Raw genomic sequence first — 15,051 nt, forward strand, 5'->3', positions numbered from 1 at the left:
TCAGCTCCTCCACGACTTCATCCTGAGCCAGCAGAGCACAATTCAGCTTCCAGGAGCCGGGGCCGGACGGAAAACCGTCGCCGAGGACACCTTGTAAGTGAATGGCTCTGTGGTCAGAGAAGAAGCAGGAGACCATCGAGTGCCTACTCTGCCTGACTGCCCGAGAGGTGAACACAAAGTCAATCCTGGAGCGGAGTGAGCCATCGGGTCGGCTCCACGAATAGTTCGTGGAGCCTCTCCCCATGGAGCCCACCACGTCCTGAAGAGAGGCCTCGGTTACCATCTCGATGAGCAGCTTGGACGTGATGTCCAACTTGGCAGATGTGCCAGAACTACGACCGTCCTCCTCGATGGGGCAGTTGAAATCCCCGGCCATCACTAAGGTCCTGGTGGTGGCAAGCTGAAGCCGCAGGGTCTGGAAAAGCTCCAAACGCTCATTCTTCAGTGGGGACGCATACACGTTGATGAACCTGACAGGTTCTCCCGCCCAGTTGCCATCTACAACAAGAGCCCTGCCGCAGATGAGCTCCTGGACGGACTCAAGCGTGAATGCGCCCCCCCTGATCAGAATTGCGACCCCCGCAGACTTGCAGTCACCCCCACCGGACCAGTAGGATGGACCGTGGGACCACTCCCTGGCCAGATGTTTGAAGGACCTAGAGGAGGGAAGGGAACATTCCTGCAACATATAAACATCACACAACTGGGAAGTAAGGAAGGCATAAATAGTCTGACGTCTGAACTTGTCCTTGATGCTCCTGACATTAATGGAAAATAAGTTAATATTAGCCATCATGTAGGGAAAAAAGAAAAAGTTAGCGCAGGCAATACACCTTAGTTACCACTCCGGTCGGGTGGTCCCTCGTCGGTGTTGACTGCTGGTAACGGGATCACCAGCAGGCCCTCTTCCTCCATCTGGTCAAGCAGCGCGGCCTCAATCTCGGCGACCACCAGTTCCTCCTCTTCTGGCTCGGCCACCAGGGTCTCAACCATGTGCTCCATCTCTTCTGGCTCAGGGAGGGTATCCTCCTTTTCGCCTACGAAATCCAGAATCTTCTTTTTGGAGGATTCAGTAGCAGGGCTGTCCTCCACCTTCCTCTTTCCCCGGGTTGGAACTGGGGAGACAAGAAGGGGAAAATCCTCCTCGGAATAGATAGCGGCGGGTGGAGGAAAGGTTAATTCCACCGCTACCATGGTCTGGGGAGGGAGAGTGGCTGCCGGGGCAGGGGAAAGGACACCTGCTGAGGAGTAGGGGAAGGAGGAAGAGGAAATGGAATCCTCAGCAGGGGTGGCCGGGGTGGGGGGGGATTGGACGGGGGTGGCAGGGGGAGGGATCGAGAGAGGGGTGACAGAACTCTTACCCTCCTTTGACTTTTTCTTCTGCTTCGGAGCTGCTGGGACCGTCGCTGGGGCTTTGGCCACCGACTCCTTGACCGCTTTGGCCTTGGTCGTCTCGGCCTTGGCCGCTGGGGCCTTGGTCGTCGCGTCCTTGACCTTCACAGGCCTGGTCGTCGGGGCCTTGTCCTCCGTAGCTGGGGTCGTCGCAACCACCGATGCCCAGGATCTCTCACGCCTGGGGCAATCCTTGTACAGATGAGCCGCCAGCCCACACAGGTTGCAGGACGTCTTCTTCGGGCAGTCCTTCGAGCTGTGTCCCGTCACTCGACAAATCCTGCAGGCATCCTCCTTGCAGTCCTTCATCTCGTGGCCGTTCTTGCCGCATCTCCTGCAGTTCCGCGGCATGTCCGGGTAATAGATGAGGCCGTAGGAGTTGCCCAGGGAGAATGTCGGGGGCAGGTGCCGAAGTCCGTCTGAGTACGCCAGGTCCCTGTGAAGTCTAACGGTCACCGACCACTTACCTGTCCAGAAGCCGAGTCCATTCAGGATGTGAGAGGGTTCCTTCACAACCAAACAGAAGCGTCTCAGGAAGGTACAGATGTCTTGGCCTGGGGTGTGCGGGTTGCGCATGGAGACCGTGATCCTCCTTTCATCCCTCTGGATAGGGCAGCTACCTGTAAAGGCAGAGAAAGAATTATCCGGTCCTTTTGCGCTTACCATTTCCCAGAACCTCCTGCAGGTGTTCACAGTGGCGAAGGTGACGAAGAAGATCCCCGTCAAGAAGGTCTGGATGCTGAGGGTGTCCGACCTGGAGAAGCCTCGATCCAGCAGCATCTTCTGGCAGAACACGTCCGAGGACATGTCCGGCACCCTCCCATCCACTTCCTTCAGCTTCAGGGCCACCGTCTGCCGCATCCATGGCTCCAGGGCTGGAGCTTCGTGGCGGGGCTTCTGGGGTCCCTTCTGCTGGCCAGTCGTGGAGGCAGAGTCCTTGGGGTCAGAATCGGCTCCTGGCTGGGCCCTCCTGGCTGTCCCCAGCTCCAGGCTCTTCTTTTCGGCCTTCCTCGCAGCGCTTGCCATGGCTTTCCTCCTGCAGTTACTTCTTGGAGCTGGATCTGGAACTCTTCCCGGAATGGGTGGAGCTATGCAGATTCTTCTCCCGTCGTGTTCTGGACAAATTCCCCGAAAGGTCTTTGTCTCGATGATTTTCTTCCTCGAAGATTCCACAGGACAGCCCGATTCTTCTCCGAGTCTTCGTCTTCTTCTGGATTCTTTAGAGCTTCTTCCTCCCACCGATATCCGCCTTCGTTCTCTGATGTCAGCTGGGCTCCGAAGCTCTTCTCCTTCCGAGTTCGATCGCTCTCGTCAAGTGTAGATCGTAGCTCTTGTGTTCTTAAAAGAACAGATACTACACTTGATCTTAGCCAAAAGGCCGAGAAGCGATAACCAGAATTGGTTTCAAACTACGGAGCCACCCAAGGATCCTGAAAAGTCCATTTGTGGAGATGAGCTCCTGGACTCCCGTTAAGAAGACATGTTGTCAACCTCTAGATCCCTTACATGCCTGCACGTTTCGGCTTGCTGCTGCTGCAATCCACGCGTTTTAGATCTGCATAACTCCACCTCTAAAACACAGCACCTTCACCCCCTGCTGTTCCCACCCGCCTCAAAACCGTTGGAAGGGAGGAGAACCAATTAAGGCGGGGGGTGGGGTGGAACGAGCAGCTGTCTACCCTTAGCAGGAGGGCTCCTGATTACATACCTCTCCTGCTGCTGCTGCTGCTGGCTGTCCAGCAGCAGACTGAAGGTGGCTGCTGCTGTGCACAGGTATATAAAGGCTCAGAGCCTATTATGACACGCGCAGCCAGCGTTCCATTGCCACATTCCATCTACTGCAGGCAGGATACCTGGCTGGCTGAATGTCGCTGAGAAGCTCACAGAGACCGCCATAAGCAACAGTTTAACAGAATGCCACAGACTAATCAACCAAACTTTTTGGGTTGGGTTCTCTTTTATAGTCTGCAGGCATTAAATGAAAGAAGTCAGTGTTCCAGCAGAGGGAGACAACGTTTCAGAAAAGGCATTGTAGCAAACCAAAAAAGAAATTTTAAGCGCAGCAGAGTAACCAGCGCACATACCTGTTAGCTCAGGTGAGTTTAAAAGGCTGCTGTTGATAACAAGGGCATTTGCTAAATAGATGGTGTGTGTGCAACAATATACTGAAAGGTCAATTATATTGTGCAGCTTATCTCACCACCTGTAGTTATTTAGGTGAAAGCTCCAAAATGCTTGCCTAATATGTCTGTTTATCCAAAAGGAAGTAAAAAGGGAGAGCTAGAAAGATAGCATTGCATCACATTACATGGCAATGCAATGCACAGTTGCTGAAGTTGAACCAAAATGAGCTTGTAATCTGGCTTCTGCAACTTTGAACATGAAAAATCCAATGAGGAGAAGAAAAGCAAAGCCAAAGAGTCCATCCCAAAATCCGACAAACAAGCAAAATGAACAAAAAACATTGAATTCAATTCTTTCTGATTTTAGAAACTGCATTAAAGAAGGGGTGCACCGGTCCTGGAGATACTGCAATACCAGGTCAATGCGTGGAGTGGACAGAGCAAGCTCTTTTTCCATCTCCCTGTTCTAAAAATCCATTTAATATATGGTCCCCAGATAGGGGACGTATCAGATATTAAACTGATAAGAACAGATACTACACTTGATCTTAGCCAAAAGGCCGAGAAGCGATAACCAGAATTGGTTTCAAACTACGGAGCCACCCAAGGATCCTGAAAAGTCCATTTGTGGAGATGAGCTCCTGGACTCCCGTTAAGAAGACATGTTGTCAACCTCTAGATCCCTTACATGCCTGCACTTTTCGGCTTGCTGCTGCTGCAATCCACGCGTTTTAGATCTGCATAACTCCACCTCTTTAAACACAGCACCTTCACCCCCTGCTGTTCCCACCCGCCTCAACACCGTTGGAAGGGAGGAGAACCAATTAAGGCGGGGGGTGGGGTGGAACGAGCAGCTGTCTACCCTTAGCAGGAGGGCTCCTGATTACATACCTCTCCTGCTGCTGCTGCTGGCTGTCCAGCAGCAGACTGAAGGTGGCTGCTGCTGTGCACAGGTATATAAAGGCTCAGAGCCTATTATGACACGCGCAGCCAGCGTTCCATTGCCACATTCCATCTACTGCAGGCAGGATACCTGGCTGGCTGAATGTCGCTGAGAAGCTCACAGAGATCGCCATAAGCAACAGTTTAACAGAATGCCACAGACTAATCAACCAAACTTTTTGGGTTGGGTTCTCTTTTATAGTCTGCAGGCATTAAATGAAAGAAGTCAGTGTTCCAGCAGAGGGAGACAACGTTTCAGAAAAGGCATTGTAGCAAACCAAAAAAGAAATTTTAAGCGCAGCAGAGTAACCAGCGCACATACCTGTTAGCTCAGGTGAGTTTAAAAGGCTGCTGTTGATAACAAGGGCATTTGCTAAATAGATGGTGTGTGTGCAACAATATACTGAAAGGTCAATTATATTGTGCAGCTTATCTCACCACCTGTAGTTATTTAGGTGAAAGCTCCAAAATGCTTGCCTAATATGTCTGTTTATCCAAAAGGAAGTAAAAAGGGAGAGCTAGAAAGATAGCATTGCATCACATTACATGGCAATGCAATGCACAGTTGCTGAAGTTGAACCAAAATGAGCTTGTAATCTGGCTTCTGCAACTTTGAACATGAAAAATCCAATGAGGAGAAGAAAAGCAAAGCCAAAGAGTCCATCCCAAAATCCGACAAACAAGCAAAATGAACAAAAAACATTGAATTCAATTCTTTCTGATTTTAGAAACTGCATTAAAGAAGGGGTGCACCGGTCCTGGAGATACTGCAATACCAGGTCAATGCGTGGAGTGGACAGAGCAAGCTCTTTTTCCATCTCCCTGTTCTAAAAATCCATTTAATATATGGTCCCCAGATAGGGGACGTATCAGATATTAAACTGATAAGAACAGATACTACACTTGATCTTAGCCAAAAGGCCGAGAAGCGATAACCAGAATTGGTTTCAAACTACGGAGCCACCCAAGGATCCTGAAAAGTCCATTTGTGGAGATGAGCTCCTGGACTCCCGTTAAGAAGACATGTTGTCAACCTCTAGATCCCTTACATGCCTGCACTTTTCGGCTTGCTGCTGCTGCAATCCACGCGTTTTAGATCTGCATAACTCCACCTCTTTAAACACAGCACCTTCACCCCCTGCTGTTCCCACCCGCCTCAACACCGTTGGAAGGGAGGAGAACCAATTAAGGCGGGGGGTGGGGTGGAACGAGCAGCTGTCTACCCTTAGCAGGAGGGCTCCTGATTACATACCTCTCCTGCTGCTGCTGCTGCTGGCTGTCCAGCAGCAGACTGAAGGTGGCTGCTGCTGTGCACAGGTATATAAAGGCTCAGAGCCTATTATGACACGCGCAGCCAGCGTTCCATTGCCACATTCCATCTACTGCAGGCAGGATACCTGGCTGGCTGAATGTCGCTGAGAAGCTCACAGAGACCGCCATAAGCAACAGTTTAACAGAATGCCACAGACTAATCAACCAAACTTTTTGGGTTGGGTTCTCTTTTATAGTCTGCAGGCATTAAATGAAAGAAGTCAGTGTTCCAGCAGAGGGAGACAACGTTTCAGAAAAGGCATTGTAGCAAACCAAAAAAGAAATTTTAAGCGCAGCAGAGTAACCAGCGCACATACCTGTTAGCTCAGGTAAGTTTAAAAGGCTGCTGTTGATAACAAGGGCATTTGCTAAATAGATGGTGTGTGTGCAACAATATACTGAAAGGTCAATTATATTGTGCAGCTTATCTCACCACCTGTAGTTATTTAGGTGAAAGCTCCAAAATGCTTGCCTAATATGTCTGTTTATCCAAAAGGAAGTAAAAAGGGAGAGCTAGAAAGATAGCATTGCATCACATTACATGGCAATGCAATGCACAGTTGCTGAAGTTGAACCAAAATGAGCTTGTAATCTGGCTTCTGCAACTTTGAACATGAAAAATCCAATGAGGAGAAGAAAAGCAAAGCCAAAGAGTCCATCCCAAAATCCGACAAACAAGCAAAATGAACAAAAAACATTGAATTCAATTCTTTCTGATTTTAGAAACTGCATTAAAGAAGGGGTGCACCGGTCCTGGAGATACTGCAATACCAGGTCAATGCGTGGAGTGGACAGAGCAAGCTCTTTTTCCATCTCCCTGTTCTAAAAATCCATTTAATATATGGTCCCCAGATAGGGGACGTATCAGATATTAAACTGATAAGAACAGATTCTACACTTGATCTTAGCCAAAAGGCCGAGAAGCGATAACCAGAATTGGTTTCAAACTACGGAGCCACCCAAGGATCCTGAAAAGTCCATTTGTGGAGATGAGCTCCTGGACTCCCGTTAAGAAGACATGTTGTCAACCTCTAGATCCCTTACATGCCTGCACTTTTCGGCTTGCTGCTGCTGCAATCCACGCGTTTTAGATCTGCATAACTCCACCTCTTTAAACACAGCACCTTCACCCCCTGCTGTTCCCACCCGCCTCAACACCGTTGGAAGGGAGGAGAACCAATTAAGGCGGGGGGTGGGGTGGAACGAGCAGCTGTCTACCCTTAGCAGGAGGGCTCCTGATTACATACCTCTCCTGCTGCTGCTGCTGCTGGCTGTCCAGCAGCAGACTGAAGGTGGCTGCTGCTGTGCACAGGTATATAAAGGCTCAGAGCCTATTATGACACGCGCAGCCAGCGTTCCATTGCCACATTCCATCTACTGCAGGCAGGATACCTGGCTGGCTGAATGTCGCTGAGAAGCTCACAGAGACCGCCATAAGCAACAGTTTAACAGAATGCCACAGACTAATCAACCAAACTTTTTGGGTTGGGTTCTCTTTTATAGTCTGCAGGCATTAAATGAAAGAAGTCAGTGTTCCAGCAGAGGGAGACAACGTTTCAGAAAAGGCATTGTAGCAAACCAAAAAAGAAATTTTAAGCGCAGCAGAGTAACCAGCTCACATACCTGTTAGCTCAGGTGAGTTTAAAAGGCTGCTGTTGATAACAAGGGCATTTGCTAAATAGATGGTGTGTGTGCAACAATATACTGAAAGGTCAATTATATTGTGCAGCTTATCTCACCACCTGTAGTTATTTAGGTGAAAGCTCCAAAATGCTTGCCTAATATGTCTGTTTATCCAAAAGGAAGTAAAAAGGGAGAACTAGAAAGATAGCATTGCATCACATTACATGGCAATGCAATGCACAGTTGCTGAAGTTGAACCAAAATGAGCTTGTAATCTGTCTTCTGCAACTTTGAACATGAAAAATCCAATGAGGAGAAGAAAAGCAAAGCCAAAGAGTCCATCCCAAAATCCGACAAACAAGCAAAATGAACAAAAAACATTGAATTCAATTCTTTCTGATTTTAGAAACTGCATTAAAGAAGGGGTGCACCGGTCCTGGAGATACTGCAATACCAGGTCAATGCGTGGAGTGGACAGAGCAAGCTCTTTTTCCATCTCCCTGTTCTAAAAATCCATTTAATATATGGTCCCCAGATAGGGGACGTATCAGATATTAAACTGATAAGAACAGATACTACACTTGATCTTAGCCAAAAGGCCGAGAAGCGATAACCAGAATTGGTTTCAAACTACGGAGCCACCCAAGGATCCTGAAAAGTCCATTTGTGGAGATGAGCTCCTGGACTCCCGTTAAGAAGACATGTTGTCAACCTCTAGATCCCTTACATGCCTGCACTTTTCGGCTTGCTGCTGCTGCAATCCACGCGTTTTAGATCTGCATAACTCCACCTCTTTAAACACAGCACCTTCACCCCCTGCTGTTCCCACCCGCCTCAACACCGTTGGAAGGGAGGAGAACCAATTAAGGCGGGGGGTGGGGTGGAACGAGCAGCTGTCTACCCTTAGCAGGAGGGCTCCTGATTACATACCTCTCCTGCTGCTGCTGCTGCTGGCTGTCCAGCAGCAGACTGAAGGTGGCTGCTGATGTGCACAGGTATATAAAGGCTCAGAGCCTATTATGACACGCGCAGCCAGCGTTCCATTGCCACATTCCATCTACTGCAGGCAGGATACCTGGCTGGCTGAATGTCGCTGAGAAGCTCACAGAGACCGCCATAAGCAACAGTTTAACAGAATGCCACAGACTAATCAACCAAACTTTTTGGGTTGGGTTCTCTTTTATAGTCTGCAGGCATTAAATGAAAGAAGTCAGTGTTCCAGCAGAGGGAGACAACGTTTCAGAAAAGGCATTGTAGCAAACCAAAAAAGAAATTTTAAGCGCAGCAGAGTAACCAGCGCACATACCTGTTAGCTCAGGTGAGTTTAAAAGGCTGCTGTTGATAACAAGGGCATTTGCTAAATAGATGGTGTGTGTGCAACAATATACTGAAAGGTCAATTATATTGTGCAGCTTATCTCACCACCTGTAGTTATTTAGGTGAAAGCTCCAAAATGCTTGCCTAATATGTCTGTTTATCCAAAAGGAAGTAAAAAGGGAGAGCTAGAAAGATAGCATTGCATCACATTACATGGCAATGCAATGCACAGTTGCTGAAGTTGAACCAAAATGAGCTTGTAATCTGGCTTCTGCAACTTTGAACATGAAAAATCCAATGAGGAGAAGAAAAGCAAAGCCAAAGAGTCCATCCCAAAATCCGACAAACAAGCAAAATGAACAAAAAACATTGAATTCAATTCTTTCTGATTTTAGAAACTGCATTAAAGAAGGGGTGCACCGGTCCTGGAGATACTGCAATACCAGGTCAATGCGTGGAGTGGACAGAGCAAGCTCTTTTTCCATCTCCCTGTTCTAAAAATCCATTTAATATATGGTCCCCAGATAGGGGACGTATCAGATATTAAACTGATAAGAACAGATACTACACTTGATCTTAGCCAAAAGGCCGAGAAGCGATAACCAGAATTGGTTTCAAACTACGGAGCCACCCAAGGATCCTGAAAAGTCCATTTGTGGAGATGAGCTCCTGGACTCCCGTTAAGAAGACATGTTGTCAACCTCTAGATCCCTTACATGCCTGCACTTTTCGGCTTGCTGCTGCTGCAATCCACGCGTTTTAGATCTGCATAACTCCACCTCTTTAAACACAGCACCTTCACCCCCTGCTGTTCCCACCCGCCTCAACACCGTTGGAAGGGAGGAGAACCAATTAAGGCGGGGGGTGGGGTGGAACGAGCAGCTGTCTACCCTTAGCAGGAGGGCTCCTGATTACATACCTCTCCTGCTGCTGCTGCTGCTGGCTGTCCAGCAGCAGACTGAAGGTGGCTGCTGCTGTGCACAGGTATATAAAGGCTCAGAGCCTATTATGACACGCGCAGCCAGCGTTCCATTGCCACATTCCATCTACTGCAGGCAGGATACCTGGCTGGCTGAATGTCGCTGAGAAGCTCACAGAGACCGCCATAAGCAACAGTTTAACAGAATGCCACAGACTAATCAACCAAACTTTTTGGGTTGGGTTCTCTTTCATAGTCTGCAGGCATTAAATGAAAGAAGTCAGTGTTCCAGCAGAGGGAGACAACATTTCAGAAAAGGCATTGTAGCAAACCAAAAAAGAAATTTTAAGCGCAGCAGAGTAACCAGCGCACATACCTGTTAGCTCAGGTGAGTTTAAAAGGCTGCTGTTGATAACAAGGGCATTTGCTAAATAGATGGTGTGTGTGCAACAATATACTGAAAGGTCAATTATATTGTGCAGCTTATCTCACCACCTGTAGTTATTTAGGTGAAAGCTCCAAAATGCTTGCCTAATATGTCTGTTTATCAAAAAGGAAGTAAAAAGGGAGAGCTAGAAAGATAGCATTGCATCACATTACATGGCAATGCAATGCACAGTTGCTGAAGTTGAACCAAAATGAGCTTGTAATCTGGCTTCTGCAACTTTGAACATGAAAAATCCAATGAGGAGAAGAAAAGCAAAGCCAAAGAGTCCATCCCAAAATCCGACAAACAAGCAAAATGAACAAAAAACATTGAATTCAATTCTTTCTGATTTTAGAAACTGCATTAAAGAAGGGGTGCACCGGTCCTGGAGATACTGCAATACCAGGTCAATGCGTGGAGTGGACAGAGCAAGCTCTTTTTCCATCTCCCTGTTCTAAAAATCCATTTAATATATGGTCCCCAGATAGGGGACGTATCAGATATTAAACTGATAAGAACAGATACTACACTTGATCTTAGCCAAAAGGCCGAGAAGCGATAACCAGAATTGGTTTCAAACTACGGAGCCACCCAAGGATCCTGAAAAGTCCATTTGTGGAGATGAGCTCCTGGACTCCCGTTAAGAAGACATGTTGTCAACCTCTAGATCCCTTACATGCCTGCACTTTTCGGCTTGCTGCTGCTGCAATCCACGCGTTTTAGATCTGCATAACTCCACCTCTTTAAACACAGCACCTTCACCCCCTGCTGTTCCCACCCGCCTCAACACCGTTGGAAGGGAGGAGAACCAATTAAGGCGGGGGGTGGGGTGGAACGAGCAGCTGTCTACCCTTAGCAGGAGGGCTCCTGATTACATACCTCTCCTGCTGCTGCTGCTGCTGGCTGTCCAGCAGCAGACTGAAGGTGGCTGCTGCTGTGCACAGGTATATAAAGGCTCAGAGCCTATTATGACACGCGCAGCCAGCGTTCCATTGCCACATTCCATCTACTGCAGGCAGGATACCTGGCTGGCTGAATGTCGCTGAGAAGCTCACAGAGACCGCCATAAGCAACAGTTTAACAGAATGCCACAGACTAATCAACCAAACTTTTTGGGTTGGGTTCTCTTTTATAGTCTGCAGGCATTAAATGAAAGAAGTCAGTGTTCCAGCAGAGGGAGACAACGTTTCAGAAAAGGCATTGTAGCAAACCAAAAAAGAAATTTTAAGCGCAGCAGAGTAACCAGCGCACATACCTGTTAGCTCAGGTGAGTTTAAAAGGCTGCTGTTGATAACAAGGGCATTTGCTAAATAGATGGTGTGTGTGCAACAATATACTGAAAGGTCAATTATATTGTGCAGCTTATCTCACCACCTGTAGTTATTTAGGTGAAAGCTCCAAAATGCTTGCCTAATATGTCTGTTTATCCAAAAGGAAGTAAAAAGGGAGAGCTAGAAAGATAGCATTGCATCACATTACATGGCAATGCAATGCACAGTTGCTGAAGTTGAACCAAAATGAGCTTGTAATCTGGCTTCTGCAACTTTGAACATGAAAAATCCAATGAGGAGAAGAAAAGCAAAGCCAAAGAGTCCATCCCAAAATCCGACAAACAAGCAAAATGAACAAAAAACATTGAATTCAATTCTTTCTGATTTTAGAAACTGCATTAAAGAAGGGGTGCACCGGTCCTGGAGATACTGCAATACCAGGTCAATGCGTGGAGTGGACAGAGCAAGCTCTTTTTCCATCTCCCTGTTCTAAAAATCCATTTAATATATGGTCCCCAGATAGGGGACGTATCAGATATTAAACTGATAAGAACAGATCAGGTTTCAACATAATTTATTAAGTGCGTAAAAGATGGTTTACAATCAAAAACAGCAACACAAACAATACATTAATAAAACACAGAATTCCACCCATAAAAACCCCATATACGATTAGCATCCCTCCTCCCAATACATTTGACATCCCTCAAGTAATAAATATACATCTGACTAAAAGCAATTTTAAGACAATCCTTCACAGAAATAGCATCACGTTTAAAAAGTAAAATATTGCGTGCCTTCCAAAGGGCGTCTTTAAAACAGTTAATCATACACCAACATATACAATACTGTTGAGGGGTCGGACAATTAAAAAGGCCATATAAAACATATTCATGGTTAAAATCTCTTAAACCGCAAGTCCATTTTAAAAGAATCCCAACTTTGTGCCAAAGTTCCTGTGCAAATGGGCAATTCCACATAAGGTGCAAGGTGGTTTCGTCATAAACACATGAGTCTGTGGGGCATTTTGCTCTGGCCACCAGGCCTCTCCTGTGTTGAAACTCTCTGGTGGGGAGGCACTGGTGGACCACCATCCATGCGATGTCCTTATGTCCATTTGCTAAGAATTTCCCGAAGACATTCTTCCAAACTTGCTTCGATCTCTCTTCTGAGAAATTTACTATGGGGGTCACATCTTCATTCCTCCTCAGAAAAGATAAAAGCTTCTTGCGGTCTTTAAAAATGTCCATATTAAAATCACCAAGGCTATAAAATCGAACAGTCTTTTCTAAGATTGCTTGGTGTTTGGGGGGGCATAGTAAAACAGGGGAATTCAACGACAACTTAAACCATCTTTTAAAAATCATCCCACAAGTATATTTTAAAAAATAACTTAGCGCACTATTACCATTAAAATGTTTGAAACAAAAGCAGAAATAATTTAAATACAAATAAATATGTAAGTCGGGGACATCCCTTCCGCCGTTCATTTTATTCTTCCTCATTATTTCTCGCCTTAATTTTTCCATTTTGGAGTTCCATAAAAACATAAAGATCATCCTAGTCATTTTTTTAATTAAAACATCAGAGGGGGGGTACACCATAGCTATATACAGTATGAGGGGTAACAACACTGATTTTATAATTAAAATTTTCCCCTCCATTGTTAGGGACCTCAAACCCCAAAATGATATTTTCTTTGACATTTTTTCTATGACATTCTCCCAGCTTTGAGTTCCCACATTCTCCTCGTTAAAAACAACTCCAAGAATTTTTACATTGTCTCGTTTTATAGTGAGCTGCGGGAGTTGGGCGGTGTCCCAGGATCCCAAAGTCAGACATTCAGATTTATTTAAATTAAGTTTAAAACCGGATGCCTGGGAAAAAAAATCAATGCGCAACACCGTCCTCCGGAGGGAAGCAGGGTCCACGCACACAACCGTCACGTCATCCATGTAGCCAAAGACTCTCACATCACTGCCACCTCCGCCAGGAACAGGAACCCCTCTAATCACTTTGTCTTTTCTTATTGCGCTCAGCAGGGGCTCCATGGCGCAGATGAACAGGATGGGCGACAAGGGGCATCCCTGCTTCACTCCGGACTCAAGGGGAACTCCATCTGTTAAAAAGCCATTAAGAGAAATTTGACTAAAACAATTTTTATATAAAATCTTAATACAATTTAAAAGCATATTAGGGATACCCATTCTTTTTAAAACTCTAAAAAGAAATCTATGAGAGACTCTATCGAAAGCTTTTTCAAAATCTAGGGCTAAAAGAGCTACATTTTGACCCCGGTCTCTGGAATACCAAATTACATCCCTTAATACGTTTAAAACCTCTGAAATACTTCTGCCTGGTACACTACAAACCTGCTCAGGCTGGATTAGTTTGGCAATGACATTCCTGAGCCGGTTTGCAACCACCTTAGCAAGTACCTTGTAATCAACGTTTAGGAGAGTTATGGGTCTCCAATTCGCTAGAGCACTGCGATCACCTTTTTTATATATCAAAGACACCACTCCTCTCCTCCACGAAAATGGCAACTGTTCAGAAATAAAAACTTCTTTAAAAAGCATAAAAAGGTCCTCTTTTAAAATGTCCCAAAAAGTAAGGTAAAATTCTACAGGTAGTCCGTCACACCCAGGTGCTTTACCCTTAGAGAAACTTTTAAAAACATAAAATAATTCCTCTAAAACAATATCGCGTTCTAAAAACTCCTGGTCTGTAAAATTTAACTTAAAATCGAGATCATTAAGAGCATCAGATAAAAAGGACTCATCTATACACTTTTTACTAAAAAGATGCTTATAAAAGTTAAAAGTAGCATTCAACATTCCCTGCATAGATGTTTCACCCTCTAGATTTGTGATCACTTCTCTTTTATCCATGACTTTTTTGAAGAAGAAGCGAGAGCACTTCTCCCCCTCCTCCAAGTGCTGCACTCTAGAGTTAAAAATAATCTCTTTCCCCTTTGTGTCTATGCAGTTCTGAATTTCAGTTTTTAGGCTAGCAATATCATCTCCCACCTCCACCCCTAGCTCTTTGAATTTAAAAAGTGTTTGTAGTTTGGTGTTAAGATCACTAAAACATCTTTTTTTCTCTCTAGCTTTACGTCTCCCTGCTTTTATAAAAAACATTCTGACTTTTTTTTTCAAATTTTCCCACCAGGTTACCATAGGGGCATCAGAAGGTTTTTGTCGCCGCCAGGCTTGATAGGCTTTACCAAAGTCTTGTCGAATCAGAGGGTCCTCCAGCAGGTAAGTACTTAGACGCCAGAGGCCCCTGTTGACCCTCTGTTCATCCCGGTATTCTAGGTGCACCTCCAAGCCCTTATGGTCAGAAAATATATTTGATGTTAAAACACATTTTACAGGGTTAAAATCATCTGATAGGAAAATAAAATCGATCCTGGAGGACACCCCTCTTCCGGACCACGTATAACCAGGGTCCGTCGGCAGGAGTGACCTCCACGCATCGCATAATTTAAAATCAGTTATAAAATCTTTCAATAGATGACATGACTTATCCAATTTGCGTAAAGGGTCACCCCCCGCTCGTTGTTCACTAGCACAAAGACAATTAAAATCACCCCCTACGATCAGGGGAGATGACCCAGTACAGTACAATGGCAATATCCCAAATAAATTAATTCTCTCTTGCTTATCAGGTGGAGCATAAACATTCATTACACGTAGGGTAAAACCATTAAATTTAAAATGCACT

At 45.9% G+C, this 15,051-nt stretch overlaps 7 non-coding genes and 1 pseudogene across 7 annotated transcripts; all 8 read right to left on the reverse strand.

Moving 5' to 3' along the window:
- Positions 1 to 2,704: 2,704 nt before the first annotated feature.
- On the reverse strand, positions 2,705 to 2,782 carry LOC141218403 (U2 spliceosomal RNA; annotated as a pseudogene).
- A 1,114-nt stretch (positions 2,783 to 3,896) lies between these two features.
- On the reverse strand, positions 3,897 to 4,087 carry LOC141218052 (U2 spliceosomal RNA). Its single transcript, XR_012286816.1, has one exon. It is a non-coding gene; the product is annotated as a U2 spliceosomal RNA (small nuclear RNA).
- Positions 4,088 to 5,199: 1,112 nt separating this feature from the next.
- Positions 5,200 to 5,390, reverse strand: LOC141218053 (U2 spliceosomal RNA). The gene has a single exon (XR_012286817.1). It is a non-coding gene; the product is annotated as a U2 spliceosomal RNA (small nuclear RNA).
- Positions 5,391 to 6,505: 1,115 nt separating this feature from the next.
- Positions 6,506 to 6,696, reverse strand: LOC141218179 (U2 spliceosomal RNA). The gene has a single exon (XR_012286937.1). It is a non-coding gene; the product is annotated as a U2 spliceosomal RNA (small nuclear RNA).
- Positions 6,697 to 7,811: 1,115 nt separating this feature from the next.
- LOC141218054 (U2 spliceosomal RNA) lies at positions 7,812 to 8,002 on the reverse strand. The gene has a single exon (XR_012286818.1). It is a non-coding gene; the product is annotated as a U2 spliceosomal RNA (small nuclear RNA).
- A 1,115-nt stretch (positions 8,003 to 9,117) lies between these two features.
- LOC141218055 (U2 spliceosomal RNA) lies at positions 9,118 to 9,308 on the reverse strand. The gene has a single exon (XR_012286819.1). It is a non-coding gene; the product is annotated as a U2 spliceosomal RNA (small nuclear RNA).
- Positions 9,309 to 10,423: 1,115 nt separating this feature from the next.
- LOC141218056 (U2 spliceosomal RNA) lies at positions 10,424 to 10,614 on the reverse strand. Its single transcript, XR_012286820.1, has one exon. It is a non-coding gene; the product is annotated as a U2 spliceosomal RNA (small nuclear RNA).
- A 1,115-nt stretch (positions 10,615 to 11,729) lies between these two features.
- Positions 11,730 to 11,919, reverse strand: LOC141218357 (U2 spliceosomal RNA). The gene has a single exon (XR_012287107.1). It is a non-coding gene; the product is annotated as a U2 spliceosomal RNA (small nuclear RNA).
- Between the last annotated feature and the right edge of the window lie 3,132 nt (positions 11,920 to 15,051).

The sequence above is a fragment of the Phyllobates terribilis genome, unplaced genomic scaffold (assembly GCF_046119375.1).
Source record: "Phyllobates terribilis strain yellow unplaced genomic scaffold, ASM4611937v1 Scaffold_249__1_contigs__length_2872098, whole genome shotgun sequence".
In the NCBI taxonomy this organism is placed as follows: domain Eukaryota; kingdom Metazoa; phylum Chordata; class Amphibia; order Anura; family Dendrobatidae; genus Phyllobates; species Phyllobates terribilis.